The sequence below is a fragment of the Dasypus novemcinctus genome, chromosome 22 (genome assembly GCF_030445035.2).
Source record: "Dasypus novemcinctus isolate mDasNov1 chromosome 22, mDasNov1.1.hap2, whole genome shotgun sequence".
Taxonomy (NCBI): domain Eukaryota; kingdom Metazoa; phylum Chordata; class Mammalia; order Cingulata; family Dasypodidae; genus Dasypus; species Dasypus novemcinctus.
In genome coordinates this window covers 65023931-65048814 of record NC_080694.1, presented here as the reverse complement: position 1 = coordinate 65048814, position 24884 = coordinate 65023931, and the positions used below count along the sequence as shown (strand labels likewise).

The 24884-nt window shown below is 42.4% G+C and overlaps 1 long non-coding RNA gene across 1 annotated transcript in view; it reads right to left on the bottom strand.

The window, feature by feature from the left end:
* The window catches only part of LOC111759641 (uncharacterized), a 33702-nt gene that overhangs the window by 6066 nt on the left and 2752 nt on the right, over positions 1 to 24884 (bottom strand). The window contains exon 2 of the long non-coding RNA XR_002793563.2: positions 8456 to 8628. This is a non-coding gene — a long non-coding RNA (uncharacterized lncRNA). The remainder of the gene's footprint in view (positions 1 to 8455; positions 8629 to 24884) is intronic.

Sequence of the window (24884 nt, the reverse complement as noted above, 5' to 3'; positions counted from 1 at the left end):
TCTTTTCCTAATTTTGCATAGTGTATAGAAATAAAAATTACTTTTTAAAGTTGTCCTTGAACCTTGCAATCTTGCTATACTGACTCCTGGACTAGGAACATTGTTACCATAGGATTTGCTATGTGCACAATCACGTCACCTGTGGAATGAGACACTCTCTTCTGTTTCATAACCTCTATGCCTGTTATTTCCTTTGATTGACAGCATATTGTGTAATAGTAGTGGCAAGAACACAAATCCTTTCTCTGTTCTTGATCTTAAAAGTATTTAGTCTTTCACCATAAAATATGCTGATATCTGTAGACTTTTCATAGGTCCCCTTTACCACCTTGCACAAGTTGCCTTCTATTCCTAGTTTACCGAGAAATTTTATTATCAAAGGATAGTGGACTTTTAAATGCTTTTTCTACATGGAGTTGATCTTATTGATATTCTATTTTATTCTATTAAATGATAAATCAGATTAATTTCCATATACTCATCCCAACTTGCATCAGGGATAAAACTTTCTTGGTCATGATGTATTCTCATTTTAAAATTATTTTGGATTCAATTTGCTGGTATTTTGAAAAGGGTTCCTGAGAGACAGTGGTATACATTTTTTGTATTAATCAGGGTTCTCTGAGGAAACAGATTTTTATAAGAGTTGCATCACATGAGCGTAGGGATGGGGAAGTCCAAATTCTAATTTCCAAAGAGCAGGCTACAACCTGGGAACTCCAGTGAAGGTTTTGCACGGATTTCCCAGGAGAAGCTGACTGAAGTAGAGATGGAAATTCCCTCCTCTGACTGCAGAAACCATCTCTTCTCCTTTTAAGGCCTTCAACTGATTTGATCAAACGTCTCTCATTATTGAAGGCAAAGTCCTCAGTCGATTATAGATGTCATCAACCACAGATGTCATCAATATATTGATGATTTAAATCCATGAAATGTCCTCACAGTAACAATCAGCCCAGTGCTTCCTTGACCAAATAAATGGACATCACAGCCTGGCCCAGTTGACCCATGAACTTAATCACCACAGTTTCCTTTTGATGCCTTTCTCTGCTTTTGTTATGCCTCACAAAACGATTTGAGAGTGTGTTTTCCTTCTTCTCTATTTTCTCTAAGACTTACCACAGTAGTGATATAAATTCTTCCTTAAATATATGGTGGAATTCAACAGTAAAGCCATTGAGCCTGGAGTTTCCTTTGTGGGTTGGCTTCTCCCCATGAATTTAATTTCTTTAATTGGTACAGGGCTATTCATATTTCTTATTTCTTCTTGATTCGGTTTTGATAATTTGTCTCTTTAAAGGAATCTGTCATTTTGTCTCAGTTATCAAATATATTGGCATAAGTTGCCTTTATTTATCCTTTATTATTTATTTCATGCTAGAAATTTACATTTGAATCCTTTCTGCCAGGGTTAAGTTTATTTTGAAAAATATAAAATATGGCATTTCTCAGGTCCAAGTGTTTTGGAAACAGTTCCCAGCACTGCATCATGGCCTGACCCCCCCTAAGACCTGTCACCCCACTCTTGCTCCAGCCTCTCCCCAAGTCCCTGGCCTGATTCCACACAAGACAGGAATGGCAGAATGAGGAGGATATTGTCTATTTTTACCCTCTCTCATCCAAGAGGGACTCTAAGTAGCAACAACAGCAAAAACCACACAGAACAAGATTTTTAAAATTAAATAAGAAGCTAAATTGGGCTGATATGAAAATAAAGGTATAAAGTAAAACCAGGAATACATGTAGCACCAACATATGGCCTTAAGCTTTCACCCTCTTACTCCAGGGGTTCCCTGACTTGAGCTCTGAGTTTCCTGGGAGCCAACCCAAAAGGAAAGTGAAAGGACTCAAACATACACATTAGGCAGTTATTCACAAGAAGCCTGGTAATGTCTTCCTGCCATGGGAGAGAAGTTTCTTTCCTGGAGGTCTCCAAGAGAACACTATGGGATGTACTGAAAGTCTCAACATTATCCCTTTCACAGGTACAACAGTACAGGCATACCTCAGAGATGAGATGGACTCAATTCCAGACTAAAGCAATAAAGCAAATACCACAATAAAATAAAACACCATTTTTTTTTTTTTTGGTTTCCCAGTGCATACAAAAGTTATGCTTACATTACAGTGTAGTCTACTAAGGGTGCAATAAAGAGCTTTATATCTAAAATCAATGTAAATACCTTAATTAAAAATACTTTTTTCCTAAAAAATGCTAGCCCAGCAAGCCTTCAGCAAGTTGTAATCTTTTGCTGGTGGAGGGTCCTGCCTCAATGTTGACGGCTGCTGACTGATCAGGTGGTGGCTGCTGAAGGGTGGGGTGGGGTGGCAATTTCTTAAAATAAGACAAGTAAGGTGGCTGCATTGACTGACTCTTCCTTTCACTAGAAGTATCTCTGTAGCATGAGATGCTGTTTGACAGAACTTTACAGAGTGAAACTTTCAAAATTGGACTCAATATTCTCATACCCTGCCACTGCCTTATCAACTAAGTCTGTGTAATATTCCAAACACTTTGTTGTCATTTCAAAAGTGTTCACAGTATCTTTTTAAAAATTTGTTTATTATCAATTTTGTTTCAGACTCACAAAAATAAAAGAACAGAAAAAGGCTGCTCTACAAGTCATGGAAAAATTACTCCTAAAAAGTTCTTTTTCAGGCACTTCTATCTCACCTAATTGCAACTGCTAACTCAGCTGTTCCTCTAGTGTTCAGAAAGACACGAAGATGAACACAGATTAGTTGAATGACATAGTCAAGGTCTCCTTATTATTCCAAAATAAATCAAGAGAAAAATGCATTATCATATTCACATCTCATAAAACCAAACCCCATATTCTTTTCCTCACTTTAATAAAATTAATATAGTACCAACTTTGCTTTTGTTACAAAAACATTAGTATGTCGTTAACTATAGTCCATAATTACATTAATTACATATTCCCATGTATCCCCACATACTGAACACCCTGTAGTAGAACATTTCTGCTTTTATTTTATTAAACACAACTCTCATCTATTTCCACATATTGTTATATATTCCCAATATTATCCTCCAGCTGTTCTCTAACTAACATGAATCTTCCTAGACTACTAATTTCAGTCACACTCACATCCATAAATCAGCAGGGTAACAGTCACTATAATATGTTATCATCAAGTCCAACCATTGCACCATATTTATGGTGGACCTTATTAAACATTCTACATACATTCTTTTTTTAAAATTATTTATTATTTTTTTAAAAAATTACATTATGAAAAATATGAGGTCCCATTCAACCCCACCGCCCCCGCCCCCCACTCCCCCCACAGCAACACTCTCTCCCATCATCATGACACATCCATTGCACCTGGTAAGTTCATCTCTGAGCATCACTGCACCCCGTAGTCAATGGTCCACATCATAGCCCAGACTCTCTCACGTTCCATCCAGTGGGCCCTGGGGGGATCTATAATGTCCCGTAATTGTCCGTGAAGCACTATCCAGGACAACTCCACGTCCCGAAAACGCCTCCACATCTCATCTCTTCCTCCCGTTCCCCACACCCAGCAGCCACCATGGCTACCGTTCCCACACCCATTCCACATTTTCTCTGTGGACATTGGATTGGTTGTGTCCATTGCACATCTATGTCAAGTGAGGGCTTAGATTCCACATGGGTACTGGATGCACTCCTCCCGCTTCCAGTTGTAGACACTCTAGGCTCCATGTTGTGGTGGTTGACCTTCTTCAACTCCATGTTAGCTGAGTGGAGTAAGTCCAATAAATCAAAGTGTAGGAGCTGAAGTCTGTTGAGGCTCTGGGCCTGGGTGTCATATTATCAGTCCAGAGATTCAAATCCCCTACATATATCTTAAACCCAGCACCAACTACAATTCCAATAAAGTAGCATGCAAGTCTTGTGAAAAGAGATCCCCTCTGAGTCCAATTCCATCATGCAGAAACACCAGCTCCAAAGAAGGGCTATCTGTCATGGCAGTGAACCCCTTCTGCCATGACCATAGAACCCGTGGGTCTCTTTATCCCTCAAAAGAACCAATACCTGGGGTTGTATCTACCTTATCTGTCTCTTAGACTCTGTTCAGTTGTACATAGGGGTATTCCTTCTGACAACCTCCAGACTCTTTTTTAGAGACTCACAGCCTTATAATCTCATTTCTCCTTTCCATTTCCCCCTTACATTAGGTCAAACAGCTTCCCGAAGTCATGTTATTATATGTAGACAGGTATATTCTGCTGTTCTGCATTGAATCTTTAATTCAAGGTCATTTTCTAGTTGCTTCTTCAGCTGGTATGTGGTAGTGATCCCTCGGTGCCAGGGAGGTCTACATACATTCAACATCTTCACCCCCTTCTCATCCCACATTCCATCTCCCACCAATATACACTTCACAGTACAAATACGTAAGTCTAGTTATTATATTAAGTTAATATCAGTGAGACCATACAATATTCCTCCTTTTTGTGTCTGGCTTATTTCACTCAACATAATATCCTCAAGGTTCTTCTGTGTTTTCACATGCTTCCCCAACTGATTCCTTCTGACAGCTTAGAAATAGTCCATCGTATGAATATACCACTTGTTGTTTATCCATTCATTGGTTCATGGACACTTAGGTTGTTTCTATCCTTTAGCAATTGTGAATAAAGCTGCTAAGAACATAAGTGTGCAAATACCTGTTCACATCCTTGCTTTCAGTTCTTCTGAATATATTCCTAGCAGCGGGATTGCTGGGTCATAAGGCAGTGCTATATTTAGTTTCCTGAGGGACTGCCAGATCATCTTCCACAGAGGTTGCATCATTTTACAATCCCACGAACAGGGAAGGAGTGTTCCTATCTCTCCACATTCTCTCCAGTACTTGATGTTTTCTGTTCTTTTAAGCGTGGCCATTCGGTATAGTGAGAGATGATATCTCATTGTAGTTTTGATCTGCATTTCCGTAATATCTAGTTATGTGAACTTCTTTTCATGTGTCTTTTGGCTGTTTGTTGTTCCACTTTGAAAAAATGTCTGTTCAAATCTTTTGCCCATCTTTTAATAGGGTGGCTTGTCATTTTGTCATTAAGGTGTATAGTCTCATTATATCACATGGAGAGCAATGCCTTATCAGATACATGGTATCCATTTTTTTGCACATTGAGTTTCTGCCTTTTTACTTTCTTGACAAAATATTTTGAAGAACAAAAGTAGTTAATTTTCAGGCTGTCCCATTTATCTGTTTTTTTTTTTCTTTTTTGCTTGTGCTTTGGGTGTAACATCCAAGAAAACACCAAAAAGCACAAGATCTTGAAGATGTTTTCCTACATTTTCTTCTAAGAGTTTTATGGTTCTACTTTTACATTTAGGTCCTTGATCCACTTTAATTTAATTTCTGAATAAGCTATGAAATAAGAGTCCTATTTTTCTTTCATTGAGAAATGTATATCTAGTTCAACAGCACCGTTTTTGAATATGCTATTCTGACCCAGCTGAGTGGATTGACAGCCTTGTCAAAGATCACTGGATCATAGATGGAGGGTCTGTTCTGAACTGTAGAGTTGGCTCCATTAGTCAGTCCTTCTATCTTATGTCAGTGCCATGCTGTTTTTACCCCTGTGGCTAGATAATATGCTTTAAAGCCTGGAAGTGAGTGTCCTCCAACTTCGTTCTTCTTTTTAAAAGTATTTTTGGCTATATGGAGATCCTGACTCCTTCAGATGAATTTTATAATTGGCTTTTCAAATTCTACCAAGAAGGGTTTTGGAATTTTTATTAGGATTATGTTAAATCTGTATCTCAGTTTGGGTAGCATTGACATCCTAATATTTAGTCTTCCAACCTATGAACATGGAAATATCCTGCCATTTCTTTATTATCATTGGTTTCTTTTAGCATTGTTTTATGGGTTTCTGAATACAGATCCTTTATGTCCTCAAATAAATTTATTTCTATTTGACCAGGCAGAATCCCTATACACTGCCCCACCCCTCATGCATCTTTCCATATTAATGTTGTCCAAAAGTGTGGTAGTTTGGTGTCACTGATGAACCAGTATCTCTATAATTATATCACTAACTATATTCCATAGGTTACATTAGAGTTCAGTCTTTGTAGTGTACAGTTTTGTTTATGTTTTTATTCTGGCAACATATATACAGCACAAAATTTTCCATTTTAACCGCTTTCAAACCACGAAATTTATTATAGCACAAAGTTGTACTGCCATCCCTCCCACCTCTTACTAACACCCTTCCATCACCCATCACCTTAATCGGTAGTAAATATATTGTGATCCTCCTGGAGCCAAGCTCTGTGAGCCCCTCAAACCATGCCTGTCCTTCTACCCCTCACAGGCTCAAATGGAAACCAAGAAACAACAGTTGGAAGCAGCTGTTGAGAGGCTGCAGCTGGAGCTGGGGAACAGAATCGCCCCCTGCTGGCCAGGTCGAGGGAGCTGAAGCAAGTCCTGCAGGAGGGCAAGGACTAAGTACAGAAGGTCCCTGAGGAAGTCACTGGCTTTGCGCCCTGGTCAAGGAGCTAGAGAACTGTCGACTCCCTGCCACATGGGATAGAAGAGGGAGACAGAACACCCTTTAGGAGTATGCTAGAAAGAGAGGAGGGGCTGGGATTGTTTTCAGTGGGGGCACTGAGGGATACTTGAATCCTTTGGCCAAGAGAGGATACGAGGATGACGATGCGGTGACCACCCTAGTCACTGTGTCTTGTTAGGGTGTTGGGCTGAGTCTTGGGACTGAGATGGCTCTTCTAGCTGTGGGGTTCTTGCAAGTTTCTTAGTCTCTGTTCAACAGAGTATTAATAGCACTTCCTCACAGGGCTGTTGCTAAGATTATGAGAACTAACCCATGTAAACGCTTAGTGTGTTGCAGAGATTATAAGAACTAGTCCAGGAAAGCAGATGTGGCTCAAGTAATTGGGCTCCCATCTACCATGTTGGAGGTCCAGGGTTCAATATCCTGGCCCGTGTGGCAAGCTGGCACACCTGTGTGGTGTTCCATGCAAGGAGTGCCACCCCACACAGGAGTGCAGCCCTACCAGGAGTGCCGCCCCCATGGAGAGCTGATGCACCAAGATGATGCAACAATAAGGGATGCAGAGAAGAGAGAATAAGAGACAGCAAACTATGGAGCTGAGGTGGTGCAAGAGAATGATCGCCTTTCTCCCATCCTGGAAAGTTCCAGGATCAGTTCCCAGAGCTGCCTAATGAGAAGACATGCAGACACAGAAGAACACACAGTGAATGGACAAAGAGAATAGACAACCAGGAGAGGGAGGAGAAAGAAAGAAATAAACCTTTAAATAAAATAAAAAGAAAAACTTATCCAGATTAATGCTCAACATGTTGCAGAGATTATAAGAACTAATCCAGGTAAATGTTCAGTGTGTTGCAGAGATTCTGAGAGCTAATCCAGGTGAATGCTCAGTGCAGTCCTGGCACCCAGGAAGCCTGCAGGAGGTGATGCCTGCTGTGGTATCACCAGCGTCATCCTATCCAGTTAGCGGAGCTGGTTTGCATCCCGAGGCCTGACCGATAACTCAAGGGCCAGTCCCTGATCTCCACACACTTACCTGCTGGAGATAGAACACTTCCCAGGATGTAGTGGAGACAGGAACCAGCACAAAAGAACCAGCAACTCCCAGTGAGGAAAATCAATGTGAAAGAGCTCCAGGAGCAGGTCATCCAGCAGGTGGAGCTCTCTCAGGAGGAGCCTTTGAGCTGGTTCTTCAAGGAGGAAAGGATGTGAAGGACCAGGAAAGGGCATGTGGAACTAAGTTCTGCTCTTGTGCTCTTGGTAGGACATCAGGGTCACCCGGGGCAGGGGCAGGCTGTTCTTCAGCCCTTCCTCCAGGGAAGGGGGCATTTCCACAGTAGGAAGTTCTCACCACCCCCCACGAGGACAACTCCACAGAAAAGCATGGGTTCTCCAATATACACACCATCTCAATCAGTCACACAAACACCCAAGCCCACTAACGGGTTGTGTTCAAAGTTCACATCATTAAAAATTGATTATTTGGTATTGGGGGGACACTTCCCTGCTAGAAATAATTACAAATAATAATCATGTTTTAAGCTGGTACTGGAACATCTATTTAATCTATGAAATGATTAGTACTCAAGCCAGTGTCTAATACCATTTAAAACTTAAAATTCTAAAGGGAAATATCTTCTATAGAATATAATAAATCCGGAACCCGAGAGGACCAGAGGTGACTTCCACTCCTCTTTCCCACCCAACTCCCCCTTTTCCTCCAGAACTTTCAAATGCTGTGTGGAACGGCAGCTTCCAGGGTTTGGCAGGCTCTGGAATACAGGCGTTTTCCTTCCTCAGTACTACAGCATTAGCCGTCTGCCCTGGGAGGGGAAGAGAACACTTGCCGTGTGCTGTGTGCCCTCCATGAGTGAAGGGGCTGAACCAGATACCACTGAGTCAGGAGGTGCCTCTCACCTGCTTGTCCAGGAGTCTGGAAGGGCCTTGGAGCTCCTGGGAAAACAGCCCCAGAGGATGAAGTACTTGACAAGGTCACCAGCCAGTGGCTAGCAGGGGCCAACCAGGGGATTTTTCACTGTAATGTGTATTTCCTTTCCTCTCCATTTCATCTCCTCTTCAGTCCTCTCCCCCTTGGAAAACACAGCACACAAGTTAGAAAGCTGTTTGAAGGCTGCTTTCTGCCATGTGCCATAGCGCCCTCTGGAGGTGAGCAGAGGTGATGTCCGGGTCCCCCTCCATCCCCACTGGCCCCACTGCCCCTTCCCCTTAGGTCTAACTGAAAGCCTCCTGCCCTGGCAGCTGGGGAGAGAGGTGACGCCATCTAATTTTCACCACAGACCCAAGAGCTTCCTTTCCTGTGAGTTTAGCCTCACTCACTAGGAATTTGGACTTAACTGGCTTCCAACTGGTCTACACAGGAGAAATGAAGACTTTCGTGAGCCCAGAGCCCATTTCTCTGACCTTGTCAAAGAGATCCATACCCTCCATGGGAAAATACTCACCTCCCAAAGATGATGGGAATGTTCTCGGGTACAGGGGAAGGGGCCACAGCCCCATTCCCATGAACTGCCCTTTTGTTTTTCAGCATCTCTGAGTTTTCCCACCTCCCAACCCCAGTAAGCTTTCCCTCAGTGATCCCCATTCCTGGGGCATCCCCTCTGCTCCCCAAGGGCAGACCCTGTGTGCCCAACACTGCCCCTGGAGGGGGTGCACCTCTCTTCCCTAGACCCCAGAAGTCTTCTCCCACGTCCTCATGCTGCACCCAGCACCCGCTACGCTGCAGATGCCCATAAAGAGCACATCACAGCTCTCTCTCTATTTCAGCTTCCTTCACACAACTTGGTGCTCTACCTGCAAACAGATTCACGTAAAGAGCTAGGGCACTGGAAGATCCATTCCAGCCCATCAGACCACATCTGCACAGGAGCTCTGGAACCCAGCTGCTTGGGTTCTCTGTTCTGGCTCTCACTGGAGCAAAAGAGGCCACGTTATTGAAACTTTTAGCTCCCCAACATCTTCATATATCAAACAGGTAGAATAATAGCACATATCCTATTTTCAGGACATTGGAATTGTTCTAAATGACTTTGCAATGATGGATACAGACCATTATATATTTTCTCATAACTTAAAACATTGTGTGAGACACAGTGTAAACTATAATGTAAACTATAATCCATGCTCAGTGGCAATGTTCCAACGAGTGTTCATCAATTGTTACAAATGTACCACAGTAATGAAGGATGTTGTTACCATGGGAAAGTGAGCGAGGGGAAAGAAGTGGGGCATATGGGAATCTCCCATATTGTTAATGTACCATTTATGTTATCTAAAATATTTTTAAAAAATAAAAATAATCAACTAGAGTCAAATATACAGTAAAGTTATCAAAGTAAAGTACCCATATCCTATTTTCTCCCTTCAAACTCCAAGACATTTCTTGAAATTGTTTGTTGGAGTAATAGATCAGGTTTATTTGGTTGGTGGTGGGTTTTTTTTTGGGAGGGGGGGGCTGAGAGTAGTCATTTAGAACTACATTCTTTTTTTTTTTTAAATTTTTTCAGTTTCAAAGTGTCCATTTTCCACTGACAACACTTAAATATTGTGTCAGGAGAAAATACTTTACAATGCTCCAATATCAAGGGGTAAATCGGTCGCAGTAAAGAGGTGTGACCAGCAGGCTGTTTTGGGGGCTTGCAGGTTGGAAGGTGGCTGGAAGCTGATTAGGTGAAACAGAGATGGAGGAGTCTTTTGCAAGGCATGGAATTTTGGGTTTCTGACACGGTTATCAGTGCTTCCGGCTAGAGCCCCGCCCCCTATGCCTGGCTGCCGATCTGCAGTGGTACTTAAATCAGTCACAATAAAGAGACACCCCCAGCAGGCTGTTTCGGGGGCTTGCAGGGCGGGAGGTGTCCTGAAGTCAAATTGGTGACACAGTGACAGAAGAGACTCTTATGAGAGGGGGGATTTTGGGTTTCTGACACAGAGGTCAGAGTTTGCGGATGTAACCCCCCTCATAGGGCTGGCACCCAGCTGCAGGGATCCCTGAAGGCTGTGTTGCACTGCAGTGCTCCCAGGCTCCCTGTTAACCAGATTTGAGGTTGCCAGGTCTGTGTCACCTAAACCCTGGTGGACCACACCCCAGAGACTCACACCTCTTGAGTCTGCAAAATCACACACTTCACATCCCTGAATCCACCACACCCTGAGATCCAGCTGAGGTCCTTGATAGTCCAAGCCCTCGACTTTTGCGGTTGTTTTTCTTTTGTTTTTTGCTTTTTGTCTTTTGTTTGTTTTTTGTTTTCTCTTTCCTTTTTCTTTTTTTTTCTTTTCTTTTTTATTGTCCTGATTGCTAATATTGTATTATCTCCTAGTCTTTTCTATCATTGTATCCCCCAAGGTCTTTTTTCATTTATTTAGGGTTTTTTTTCTCTTTCTCTTTCTTCTTTTCTTTTTCTTGCTTGTTTCCCTGCCTTCTCTTTGCCCATCCCCTTTTTTTCTTTTTTTCCCTCTTTTTCTACTTATTTTATTTTATCTTAATTATACAATAGGTGCTACAGGGAACACCTCACATTTGCTGGGTTTCCTCATCCTCCATTGCCTCATTTCTGTGTGAATTGATTCTGGCCCCCTACACTATCCCTTTTCCCCCACATCTTGATATCCTCCATCATCTACTGTCTCTCCTATATACCACCTCCCTTTCTTTGGTCCCCAGATTGTCTAACATTTAATTTCTAATACCTTTGTTTTGTTTTCTGTGTTTTATCCACTCTCGATACTATGGTCTTTCTTTTCTCTTTCCCTCCCTCATGAAAGCACTGGCTATTTAACTCATACTGTATTCCTCCCATAGTCAGTCAACTACCTCATTATAGGTACTCTACTTACTGCTATAACTCTACACAACTTACTTGAGTCTAATACCCATCCTCCCAGATCTCATATTGTTGCTCTGGTAATATTTATTACCAATACTACTTTACACATTTTCCTTTTTTACACAATTGCCTATCCCTGGCCCTAATATTTTCCTTCAAAGTGAACTCAGCCAGCAACAAGAAATTAGAATAAGAAGAACAAAGTGACAAAGAGAAGATATAACACTTATGCAAGAACAACAGCTAATTAATCCCCAAGACTAGACAAAGAAACTAAGGAACTCATTAAAACCGTCAAGATAAAATGATGACAAGACAGCAACAAAATCTACAAACCAAACCAGTAATCAGGAAAACATGGCTGAATCCAATGAACAAACTAAACACCAGGAAGGGGAGAAGAACTTCGCACAAGTAATTAAAGATCACAGAACATATATCAGAGACAAACTTAATGAAGTAAAGAAAAAGTTTAACAATATAAAGAAAACACTTGGAGAGGAAATTGCAGACATACGCAAAAAGATAACAGATATGATGGGAATGAACACCACAGTTCAAGAAATCAAAAATACACTCGCAGCAAATCGCAGCAGATTAGAAAAGGAAGAGGAGAGAATTAGTGATGTGGAAGAAAGTACATCAGAAATCAAACAGATAGTAGAATTGATCGATAAAAAGATAGAAAAATCCAGCTACTACTTAGGGACCTGAATGACAATGCAAAACGCAGAAACATACATATTATAGGCATCCCAGAAGGAGAAGAGAAGGGAAAGGGATCAGAATGGGTGTTGCAGGAAATAATGGCTGAAAATGTCCCAAATCTACTGAAAGAGACAGATGTACATATCCAAGAAGCACAACGTACCCCAAATATCATAAACCCCAATAGGCCAACCACAAGACATATACCTGTTAAATTATCCAGCACTCAAGACAAAGAGAAAATTCTAAAAGCAGCAAGAGAAAAGAAAACCATCACATACAAGTGAAACTCCATATATTAAGTGCTGATTTTTCATCTGAAACCATGGAGGCAAGAAAGCAGTGCTATGATATAGTCAAGGTACTAAAAGAAAAAAATTTCCAACCAAGAATACTCTATCCAGCTAAACTAGCATTCAAAAATGATTCAGACTTCAAAATATTCACAGATAAACAGAAATTGAAAGAGTATGCCAACAAGAAACCTCCCCTTCAAGAAATTCTAAAGGGAGATCTGCAGGAAGAAAGGAAAAAAGAGGACAGGCAGAGTTGGAGGAGAGTGTAAGAGCATTAAAAAAGAAAATAAAGAGAAGGAAAAAAAAACAAAAGATGACAAACACAAGTTCAATCAAAATATGGCTAACATAAATAATTCCTTGAAAGTAATAACACTGAATGTCAATGGATTAAACTCACCTATCAGAAGATTCAGACTGGGACATTGGGTAAAGAAATATGACCCATCTATATGCTGTCTACAAGAGGCACATCTTAGACCCAGAGATTCATGGAGGCTGAAAGTGAATGGTTGGAAAACAATCTTACAAGCAAACAATAACCAAAAAAAGGCTGGAGGAGCTATATTAATATCAGACAAAATAGACTTTAAATGTGAAACAATTGTGAGAGACAAAGAAGGATACTACATATTAGTAAAAGGGACAATCTCTCAAGAAGAACGAACAATCATAAATATTTATGCTCCTAACAAGGGCACCTCTAAATACGTGAGGCAAACACTGGAAAAACTAAGTGAAAGAATAGACGCATCTACAATTATAGTGGGGGATTTTAATACACCACTATCAACTCTGGACAGAACATCTCAAAAGAGAATCACTAAAGAAACAAAATATTTGAACAGTGTATTAGAGAAGCTGGATCTAATAGACATATACAGATTATTACACCCGAATACAGCAGGATATACATTTTTCTCAAGTGCACATGGATCATTCTTCAAGATAGACCATATGCTAGGACACAAAGAAAGGCTTAATGAATTCAGAAAGATCAAAATCATAAAAATAATATCTCTGACCACAGTGGAGCGAAGCTGGAAATCTACAAGGGCCAGAGGCCCAGATTTCACACCAAGATATGGAATTTAAACAGCACACTCTTAGAAAAACCGTGGGTCAAAGAGGAAAACTCAAAAGAAATCAATGACTACATTGAAGCAAATGATAACACAACATACCAAAATTTATGGAATGCAGCAAAAGCAGTACTGACAGGGAAATTTATAGCCATAAATTCATACATCAAAAAAGAAGAAAGAACAAAAATTGAAGAACTAACTGCACATTTGAAGGAATTAGAAAAAAAACAACAAAGTAATCCCACAGGAAGAAGAAGGAAGGAAATAACAAAGATAAGAGCAGAACTGAATGAAATAGAAAATAAGAAAGCACTTGAAAAGATAAACAAGACCAAGAGCTGGTTTTTTGAGAAGATCAATAAAATTGACAAACCCTTGGCGAGACTAACAAAGAAAAAAAGAAAGAAGATGCAAATACACAAAATACGTTATGAGAAAGGAGACATCACCACTGACCCCACAGAAATAATGACTATCATAAGAGGATATTTTTGAAAAATTATACTCCAACAAAAATGACCATTCAGAGGAAATGGACAAATTCCTAGAAACACATAAGCAGCCTATACTGACGAAAGAAGAAATTGATGATCTCAACAAACCAATCACAAGTAAAGAGATAGAATCAGTCATTAAAAACCTCCCAACTAAGAAGAGCCCAGGGCCAGATGGCTTCACAGGTGAATTCTACAAAACGTTCCGGAAAGAACTAACACCAATCCTGCTGAAACTCTTCCAAAAAATTGAAACAGAAGGAACATTGCCTAACTCATTCTATGATGCCAGCATTACCCTAGTGCCAAAGCCAAACAAAGACACCAAAAGAAAGGAAAATTACAGACCAATTTCTCTAATGAACCTAGACGCAAAAATACTTAACAAAATACTTGCTAATCATATTCAACAACACATTAAATGTATTATACACCACGACCAAGTGGGAATAATTCCAGGTATGCAAGGATGGTTCAACATAAGAAAATCAATCAATGTAATACATCATATAAACAGATTGAAGGAAAAAATTCACATGATTATATCTACAGATGCAGAAAAAGCATTTGACAAAATACAGCACCCTATCTTGATAAAAAACACTCCAAAAGATTGGAATACAAGGAAATTTTTTGAACATGATAAAGAGTATATATGAAAAACCCACAGTCAACATCATTTACAATGGAGAAATCCTAAAATCCTTCCCTCTAAAGTCAGGAACAAGACAAGGATGCCCATCTCTCCCCTTCTATTTAACATTGTCTTAGAAGTACTTGCTCGAGCACTGAGGCAAGAACCAGATATAAAAGGCATTCAAATTGGAAAGGAAGAAGTCAAAATTTCATTATTTGCATATAACATGATCCTATACATAGAAAACCCTTAGAGGTCTAAAACAAAGCTTCTAGAACTCATAAATGAGTTTAGTAAAGTCGCAGGTTATAGGATCGATGTGCAAAAATCAGTAGCTTTTCTATACACTAATGATGATCAAGATCAGAGGAAATCAAGAAACAAATACCATTTACAATAGTAAATTAAAAAATCAAATATTTAGGAATAAATTTAACTAAAGATGTAAAAAACTCATACACCGAGAACTACACAAGACTGTTCAAGGAAATCAAAGAAGACCTAAATAAATGGAAGAATATTCCCTGTTCATGGATAGGAAGACTAAATATTATCAAGATGTCTATCCTACCAAAACTGATCTACACATTCAATGCAATCCCAATAAAAATCAACACAGACTTCTTTAAGTAACTAGAAAAACTAACTATGAAATTTATTTGGAAAGGAAAGAGGCCCCAAATAGCCAAAGACATATTGAAAAAGAAAAATGAAATTGGAGGAATCACACTACCTGACTTCAAAACATACTACAAAGCTACAGTAGTGAAAACAGCATGGCATTGGCATAAGGAGAGACACACAGACCAATGGAATCGAATTGAAAGTTCTGATATAGAACCTCACATATATAGCCATATAATATTCGATAAAGCCACCAAACCCTCTCAACTGGGAGAGAATGGCCTCTTCAACAAATGGTGCCTGGAGAACTGGATATCCATATGTAGAAGAATGAAAGAGGATTACCATCTCACACCTAATACAAAGATCAACTCAAGATGGATCAAAGACCTAACTATAAGAGCCAAGACCATAAAGACTTTGGAAAGCAGTGTAGGGAAACACCTACAAGACCTTGTAATAGGAAATGGCTTCATGAACATTGCACCAAAAGCACGAGCAGCAAAAGAACAAATAGATAAATGGGACTTCCTCAAAATTAAAGCCTTCTGCACCTCTAAGGAATTTGTCTAGAAAGTAAAAAGGGAACCTACACAATGGGAGAAAATATTTGGCATCATATATCCGATAAGAGACTTATAACTTGCATATATAAAGAACTCCTATACCTTGAAAATAAAAAGATAAACAACCCATTTAAAAAATGGGACAAAGTTTTAAACAGACAATTCTCCAAAGAAGAAATATAAGTGGCTAAAAAGCACATGAAAAAATGCTCCAAATCTTTAGCTATCAGGGAAATGCAAATCAAAACTACAATGAGATACCATCTTACTCCCATAAGATTGACAGCTATGAAAAAAACAGAAGAATACAAATGCTGGAAAGGATGTGAAGAAATGGGAACACTCATCCACTCCTGGTGGGAATACAGAAGGATCCAACCATTCTGGAGGACAGTTTGCCGGTTTCTAAAAAAACTAATCATAGATTTGCCATATGACCCAGCAATTCCACTGCTGGGTATATACCCAACAGAACTGAAAACAAGGACACAAACCAATATATGCACACCAATGTTCATAGCAGCATTGTGCACTATTGCCAAAAGTTGGGATCAACCCAAATGCCCATCAACAGATGAGTGGATCAATAAAATGTGGTATATACATACAATGGAATACTACTCGGCTGTAAGAACAAATACACTACAAACACACGTGATAACATGGATGAATCTTGAAAACCTTATGTTGAGTGAAGCAACCCAGGCATTGAAGGACAAATACTACATGACCTCAATGATATGAATAAGTAAACTAAGCTGCCTCAGAGAGCTAGTGACTGGAAGATAGGCTTACAGAAAATCGGGGGGTAGAGGAAGGATGTAAGCTGACATCTACATGGGTGAAATCTATGATAAGCTGGAGGTAAGTATATGTACAAGGAAGGGATAAAATGGGGGCATAGGGTTACCTTTGGGTGGGGCTTTGCAGGATTGAGGGGGGCTAGGGAATAGGCAGATGGGTAATATTGCCCAAGAAATTTGGGGTAGGGTGGGGCAACATATGAGCATAGGAGATTGTTAGGTGTTGGTTGAGAGTATAATGCTGAGAAAACCTTTTCAAAATATAATTAGGAAAGTTACCTGTTGAAGATACTTAAAGGGGATAATCTGATATAGGACAGACTCCTAAGGAATATGTGAATGCTCATTTTCCCAGAGTGGGTGATACCATTGGGTAGAGACCCATATAATGAGAGTGAAGGTAGACCCACATCCTGGGGAGGACTAATGCCATCAAATAGAGGGAACTGTATCTCTCAAGAGAAAGGGTGGCTCCCCGGGCATTAGGGCAGTTGAGCAAGTCAAGCCCTCAACACTGTTGCAATTATCTCTGAACATGGTTCTTCAAGAAATGAAGATTGATTGTCACTGTGGGCCCCAAGGGGAGGGGGAAATAGATATTGAATAGATGGAACCAACATTAACTGTGAGGGCAATAGAAGTGTTTCACAATAGTACACAAGGACGGATATAAAACATGTAATATTACACCAAAAACATATAGAGACCGACAGACTAATAATGTAAACCATAATGTAAAACATAGGATTACTAAAAATTTAGAAAATTGTATAGCTTAAAGTATATACCACAATGTAAACACAAAAGTTACCCTATTTGAAAGCTATTGTCTCAATACCTGTACCTCAGTTTCAGTAAATATGGTATGAATAATTTAAAAGATTATCGCTGTGGAAGGGAAAATGTTTTATATTGGATATGTGGGAGTACTGTATATTGTATATATGAAATACTGTGATCTATTGCTCTTGTGAAGAGAAGCTCAATAATTAGGAAAATAGAAAAGAAAAAGATAGGATGTAGAATTTTTCCATATCAGTATGTATTCTATATCTAACCTTTAAACTCATCACTATATTCCATTTTAGTATTAAGGGAACCTGGCATTATATTGGGCTTCACTTTTCAGGAAGTTTTGGATCACGGAATTGTTCAACAATGGCAGTGGAGGAATACTGGTATGGGATGTTTTTGACAGGGGACATATGGTTGACAGGGAGTTATACAGGGCATGTGTCTAGGGTGCATAGAAATGTTTGGATATCCTCAGAGTGGAAACAATTAAAAACAACAGCTGGTGGGGGTGCTGGGTTCCTGGCCGGGGGGGGCTCTGTCATGGTCCCCAGGGGAGCAGTGGCAGTTCCCCAGGTGCAACAGCAAGGACCAGGAAGGAATAAGGGTCCAACAGTGAGTTCCTGATACTAATGACTATGCTTGTGAGCCTATACACCTGAAATAAGAACAAGGCCTAAAGCAGCACACTGTGCCTAAGAGTTCCCTCTTGACAGCCTCCGTGTTACTCAAATGTGGCCAGTCTCGAAGCCAAACTCAGCATGTAAATGCAATGCCGTCCCCTCAGCGTGGGACATGACACCTGGGGATGAGCCTCCCTGGCACCGAGGGATCACTACCAAGTACCAGCTGATGACGTAACTAGAAAATGACCTTGAATTAAAGGTTCAACGCAGACCAGCAGAATATCCCTGTCTATATATAATAACAAGAGTTAAAAATGCTGTTTGACCTACAGTAAGGGGGAAATGGAAAGGACAAATGAGTTTATATGGCTATGAGTCTCTAAAAAAGAGTCTGGAGGTTGTCAGAAGGATTGCCCTTATGCACTCCTGAGCAGAGTCTCAGAGACAGATAAAGTAGATACAACCCCAGGTATTGGTTCTTTTGAGGGCTAAAAGGACCCACAGGTTCTATGGTCATGGCAGATGGGGTTCACTGCCATGTCAGTTGGCCCTTCTTTGGAGCTGGTGCTTCTGCGTGATGGAGCTGGACTCAGATGGGATCTCTTTTCACAAGCCTGTCATGCTACTTTACTGGAATTGTAGATGGTGCTGGGGTTTAAGATATATTTAGGGGATTTGAATCTCTGGACTGACAATATGATAGCCAGGCCCTGAGCCTCAACAGACTTCAGCTCCTACACTCTGATTTATTGGACTTAACCCACTCAGCTAACATGGAGTTGAAGAATGTCAACCACCACACCATGGTGCCAAGAGTGCCTACAACTGAAAGCAGGAGGATTGCATCCAGTATCCATGTGGAATCTAAACCCCCTTTGACATAGATGTGGAATGGACACAACCAAGCCAAGGTCCACAGGAAGTAGGAATACAGTGAGGATTAGAGTGGACTTAATGATATCCTATTCATGAACTATTGTGATTAATAATCTAGAAAATGTGGCATTGTTGTGGAAAAAGTGGCCATGGTGGCTGCTGGGTGTGGGGAATGGGAGGAAGAGATGAGATGTGGAGGTATTTTCGGGACTTGGAGTTGTCCTGGGTGGTGCTCCAGGGACAATTGCTGGACATTGTATGTCCTCCCATGGCCCACTGGATGGAACGTGGGAGAGTGTGGGCTATGGTGTGGACCACAGGCCATGGGGTGCAGCGATGCCCAGAGATGTACTCACCAGATGCAATGGATGTGTCATGATGATGGGGGAGAGTGTTACTGTGGGGGAGTGGTGGGGTGGGGGCGGTGGGGGTAAATTGGGACCTCATTTTTTTTAACGTAATATTTTAAAAAAATGAATAAAAAAATAAAACAAAAAAAATTGAATGAAGGGGGAGTGGATATAGCTCAGGGGTTGAGTGCTTGCTTGCCTATATGAGGTCCTGGGTTCAATCCCTGGTAGCTTCTGAAGAAATCTTTGGGCATGGGGAGGTTCATAATATCCCTCTGGGGGAGCAGATGTAGCTCAGTTATTGAGCATCGGCTTTCCATGTACGAGGTCCTGGGTTCAATCCCTGATACCGCCAAGACAAAAAAAGAAACAATCACTGCAGAAAGGGGAGCAGATGTAGTTCAAGTGATTGTGCACCTGTTTCCCATGTATGAGGTCCTGGGTTCAAGCCTCAGTACCTTCCTTAAAAAAGGAAAATAGGTACAAAGTGAGAAACAACATCAGAAGAGGGACATTGATGTTACAAAAACTGGGACTCACACTTCACTCAATGGGTCCCCCAGCTCCTCTCAACTCAGAAGATTATTTTTGATTGGACAAACAGTACCATTGAGTGCATTATTGCCTAATCAGCAGTGATTCTTTTACATTTTATTGAGGTGGTTGGCTGCTCTGGCTTGAAACATTTGTGTACTCTAGAAAATTAAGTGCCTTTGATTAGAATGTGAGAACCACTGTTAGCCAAATGCTCTAAGGCCTAAAGGAATTTAAGGACACATCATAGGGGCTGAAGCTAGGAGCACCTGCACATACCTGGGCAATATTGGGAAAGCACCGACTCTGCAGCCAGAATGGGCTGAGGGGTTGGGCAGGACTTCCTGCTTTGTAACTGTGGGGATCTTAGTTTGTGGACCTCTTGATGGCTCCCGTCTGTGCTGGGGCTTCCTGAAGTCCTGGGATTTGGGTGGGTGAAGGGCATGGCATGTGGAGGAAATTGTGGGAAGAGGTTCCATCCCCATGTCCAACTCTGTGCTCTTTCTCCCCTATTCAGAGTCTGAGGGATGCATGATACAGATGTTTCCCTAGAGTCCTTGGATCTGGCAGGATGTCTCGTGGCAGGATGTAAAATTAAGGAAATTCTACCCCCGGTAGTTCAAAACACTAATTTCAAGAAAAGGGAAGTGTGAACAAAAGTCCACTAAAATATCCCATTGGTAATTTTTTTATACTGCCTAAATGCTGAAATAATTTATATTTTGGGAGCATTAGTTTAAGCAAAATACATTTATGTATTTTTTATTTTTTTTTAGTTACTGAGGCCAGGGATTGAACTTGGGGCCTCTATGTGGGAAGCCAGCACTCAACAATTGTACCACATCAGCCTCCCTGAGTTGGTTTTTTCATGTTTTGCTTGCAGTCTTTTTTTTCAGGAGTCACCAGGAACCAAACCAGGGACCTCCCATGTAGGAGGTGGATGCTCAACCACCTGAGCTATAGCTACTTCCCCAAAATATACTGTTAAAATGATGATGATGAACAGGTCCCATCCCAAAAAATGGGAGATGTTTCTACACGGGGACGGGATAATTCCCTCCATCTGCCCCATGGTATAAGCCTCTCAGCCTGGGGTTGTCAGAGCAGATGCCCAGGGTCCCTCGGGATTGGGGAATGAATAATCATGGTGGGAGGGGGTGACCGTGAACCAAGGAGGTTAGTTACCGTGGTTGTTACCTTGTGTTGGAGGAAGAACGTGTATCACTGATATAAATATAGGGATTGCCAGGGATCGGAAGAGAGGGGGATGAATGGGTGGAACAGGGCACTTTTGGCATGGGGAGTTCCTTCAGTTTAATATTACAACAATGGACACATGGCATTACACATTTGTCAAGGCCTATTGAAGTATACATTGCAAAGTGCAAACCAAAATGTGAACTGTAGACCATGGTTAGCAGCAGTGCTTCAGTATTGGTTCCTCCGTTCTAACCAATGTGCCACCATCATCTAAGATGCCAATAATAGAGGTAACTGGGTGTGTGGATGTGGGGGGAGGCTTATATGGGAATTCCCTATACTTTCTATGTCATTATTTTGTAAATGGAATTTAAAACTTCCCTACAAATAAAGTTTAAAAAGCACAGATTTTCTAGTCAATCAAGCTTAAAAGCTACACATAATACCCACTTCTAGATACATACATCCTTTTAGAGCCACCCAGTGCACTTTTGCATGTTCAAGGCTCTGAGAAGTCCTGCAGCATATGAGCCTTTAAACTTTCCAAATGTACTTGGTTACAGGACTTTCTTTTTCCCTGTAACATGCTTTACATTCCATGGAACTTTCAAGTTGCAGAGCGCACCAGGGACCTGCTGTACTTCACTTCACAAGCTCAGAGCCCTCCTGACATAAAGAGCCCCCTGGAGGGCTGTCCTCCTTTAACTAGTAAACGCTCTTAGCAGACCCCAGTGCCGAGGGCTTGTCCTGGGCATCTCCTGCCTGCCCTGAGTTGAGCGACACCTCATGCCTGCATGCCGAGGTGACCCGAGGAGTGGCCACAAGCCCTCGGGAGCAGGGCAGGAGGCCAGGACCCAGCCAGGCTAAGCTGTGCCAGTCACTGCTCAGGCTCGGTGGTGTCCAGAGACTCTCGTGAGCCCACTCACCTGTTTTGTGAAGCAGGAGTCACGGCAGGGCAGAGGCCAAACCTCAGAATCCCCTGAGCAGGGCTTGTTCCTTCATCCATGAGATGCCCCTCCCTTGGCCTAAGTGTTTCACCTGAGCAAGAAAACCAGGTTGTCTCCACAGCCTTCCCAGGGCTTTGATTCTGCTCCCACTGCTTTGTCCCAGCTTCTGCAGGCTGGAGTCGGGACAACTCGTCAAGTCCCATGACAGGGCTCTGCAAGGGAAACTAGCTCTCCATCCCTCTGCCAGAGTGACAGGTGAAAATGCGTTGGTGAGCTTCACCAAAGGAAAAGGGCATATCTGGTAGCGTCTGACTTAAATACAGGCCACAGCACCCTTGAAATTCACTTTGGGGGTGCGGTTCCCAAAAAAGGCACATCCAGGAGAACATTCCTCTGCCAGCGTGTCTACAGGCACTGGTTCCTAATATTGCTCCTTCTGGTACAGGCAACTATGTAGCAAGCTTGGGGTGAGTAGCAGCAGGGAATAATTTCCTTGATGATACTGTAGAGATTCCTAAGAAACCCGGAGGAGACAGCTAGTCCAAGCAATGTGGCTTTAGCTATTTATTCTCATTTTCCTTGAGGAATAATTCTGGATTGACAGAAGAGTTGCAAACCTAGAACAGAGACTTCCTGTACCCTGTCACCCACCTTCCCTGCTGTTAGCCCCTCACACCCCTCGGCACATTTATCAACACTAAGAAATGAACACTGGTCCATGACTATGGCTACCTGCAGAACTACCTGCAGACTGACTTGCCAACTTGCCTGCAGACTCACCTGCAGACCTACCTGCAGAACTACCTGCAGACCCACCTGCAGATCCTATTCCCATGTCTCCAGGTTTTCCACCACTGCCTAAATCTGTCCCAGGACCCATTCCAGGCACCACACTGCATTTAAACCTCAGCCTCCTCAGTCGAGGGATTTGGTTTGGTTCAGGAAGTAGATGCCATGCCCCACTGCATGCAGGTGGATGAAACACCGTGCCCTGTGGCTCCAGCTCTGGGTCTGAGTGTGCGTTCTGCCCTCGCTGGACTTGTCCTGGGCTGGTCCCTCCACTCTCCATCACCCACACTGCCTGTTCACAGCATGGAGACACTGCCTTAGGAGGGTACAGGGAGACCGTGTCTGGACAGGCATTTTGGAGGCTTAAAGCCCTCCCCGATCGCTGGTCCCTGATATCAGGATTCTGTTGCGGCAACAACGATCATGAAATAGGCTTGGTTCCTGTGCCTAAAGTGGGGCAGCCTGGAGCCTCAGCTGCCCGGATGAGGTGCCATTTCAGCCTCAGATGTCTCCACATCCCCTTCTCTTCCCAGAGAGACACAATCTTCAGTTACTCTCTTTGGTTCCACACTTCCTTCAAGACCCCCAGCGAGGGCTCGAGGTGACTCTCCAAAACCAGCACTGAGAGAAGAGAAGAAGCAGAGCCAGGTGGAAAAGACATGGGGAGCTGGACTTGTTGGGGTCAGGATTCTACACCATCTCACCTAACACCCGTGGTGCCCACAGGGAAGGTGTCAGAGCACATTTCATATGTGAGAAAAGGAAGCACAGAAAAGGGAGACGCTGCCCCAAACCACAGGGCAAGCACGTGGCAGAGCAGCCTCAGGGCTGAGCTCCTGCCTATACCAAGTCCTGGTTCTCTGCCCGATGACTCAGGACTCAAACCCTAAGAAGGCCCCTAGGGAGGGTTGTCAAATAACAAAACACCCCCCAACTTTGGGTGAACGACGAGGGGACAAGCCCGTGGTGACCATGAGTGCCTGGTGGGGAGGGCCAAGGTGAAGGAAGGATGTGGCAGAGTATGTAGGAGTGTATACGGGGTGTGTGAGTGTGTAGGGGGGGAGTGTGAATGTTAAGGGTGTGTGTGAGTGTGTAGGAATTGATGGGTATGTGTAGAAATGAGTGTGAGAGAGTATGTAGACACAGGAGTATAATTGTGTCAGAGCAGGTTTGTATTTGTATAAGCATTCACAGGCTGTTGTGTGTGTGTAGGGGGAATATGTGTGAGTGTGAAGGTGTGTCTGCCTGAGTGTGTAGGGTGCACCTGTGTGTGTGTGTGTAGGGTGCACATGTGTGTGTCTGTGTAGGGTGCATAAGCATGTGTTTAGTGTGCACAAGTGTGTGTGGGCATGTAGAGTGCATGTGAGTGTGTAGGGTGAATGTGTGTGTGAGTGTGCAGGGTTCATGAACACGTGCGAGGATGTAGGTAGCATGAGTGTGTGTTAGTGTGTAGGGTATACATGTGTGTGTACACGGTGCACATGTGTATGTAAGTTTGTGGGGTACACCTATGTGTATGTAGGGTGGACATTTGTGTGCATTGGATGCACATGTGTGAGTTTGTAGGAGTGAAGAATGTGTGAATGTGTAGGGGCGTGTGTGTATAGGGGTGTGTGTCTGAGGGTGCATGGTGCATGTGTGTGAGTGTGTAGGTTCATGTGTGTGAGTGTGAAGGATGCACATGTGTCTGTCTTGGATGTACGTGTGTGAGTGTGTACAGTGCACGTGTGTGTGGTGGGGATGGCTCTGGAACCACAACGTCTTTCATCACAGCCCCAGAATGTGGCTGAACTTACACACAAATGTTGCAAAAGCAACGGCCACAGTAGGTGCCCACTCGTCATTTCAATGTTGTTCACTCCACAATAAGTCACTTATCTTTGCACCTTTGTGGTACTCTCTGTGGAGGATCCACATGAAGCATCAACGCTGGTTCCAGAGGAGAAAGCTCCACGTCTGGATGCCACTGAACAGGGTGAGAGCCCTGGGAAGGGAGACGGGGTGCTGGTCCCCATTTTACCAGGAACTGCCGGCTGAGCTTCGGCTGCTGGTGAGCTGTGAGGTCTCAGGTGAGCCGCTTAGCTTCTCTGGGTTTCTGCTCGCTCTCCATTAAACACGGCAGACAGAACTTAGCTCTCAGAGCTCGGCTCCAACTCCACAGCACCAGGTCACCTCGAC